This window comes from Octopus bimaculoides, unplaced genomic scaffold, assembly GCF_001194135.2.
Source record: "Octopus bimaculoides isolate UCB-OBI-ISO-001 unplaced genomic scaffold, ASM119413v2 Scaffold_316530, whole genome shotgun sequence".
NCBI lineage: Eukaryota > Metazoa > Mollusca > Cephalopoda > Octopoda > Octopodidae > Octopus > Octopus bimaculoides.
In genome coordinates this window covers 482-1,144 of record NW_026329187.1, presented here as the reverse complement: position 1 = coordinate 1,144, position 663 = coordinate 482, and positions in this window count along the sequence as shown.

Below are 663 nucleotides of genomic sequence, written 5' to 3'. Positions count from 1 at the left end.
GTGTATGTGTGTGTGGTGTATGTGTGTGTGGTGTACGTGTTTGTCAACTGACCTCGCTTGTGCTTGTGCCACATAAAAAGCACTAAGTCCACTTTGCTGAGTGGTTGGTGTTAGGAAGGGTACCAGTCCTCAGTCAAATCGTCCAACCCATGCTAGCATGGAAAGCGGACGATGATGATGATGATGATGATGATGATGATGAGGAAAGGAAAAAAATAATAATTAGGCAGAATGTTAAACTGAAAGCATGTTTTAATATAAATGGGTGTGAGGAAGATTGAATTGGATTTCAAACCGGTTTTCATTGCATGGCTGGAAAACTACTGAACTTCGAAAGCTTAAAGACACTATGATGTATTGGTATATTTATTGTATTATATACATATTATTTCTTTGAAAAAAACATTTTTTCCCCCCTTTCTTATCTTCAAAAGACGCCGTGCACTTAAAACCTGTTTGAAATCCAATCTCACCTTCTTTACACCCATTTATATTTAAAAATGCTTTCAGTTTAGTATTCTGCCTTATTATTATTTTTTCCTTTCATATCATTTCTCCAAGTGCAGTTAACACAACCCCACCATTTACTGACTTATATATATATATATATATATATATATATATTGGGTTGTCTGGAAAGTTCATGCCAATTTTAAAGGAAAG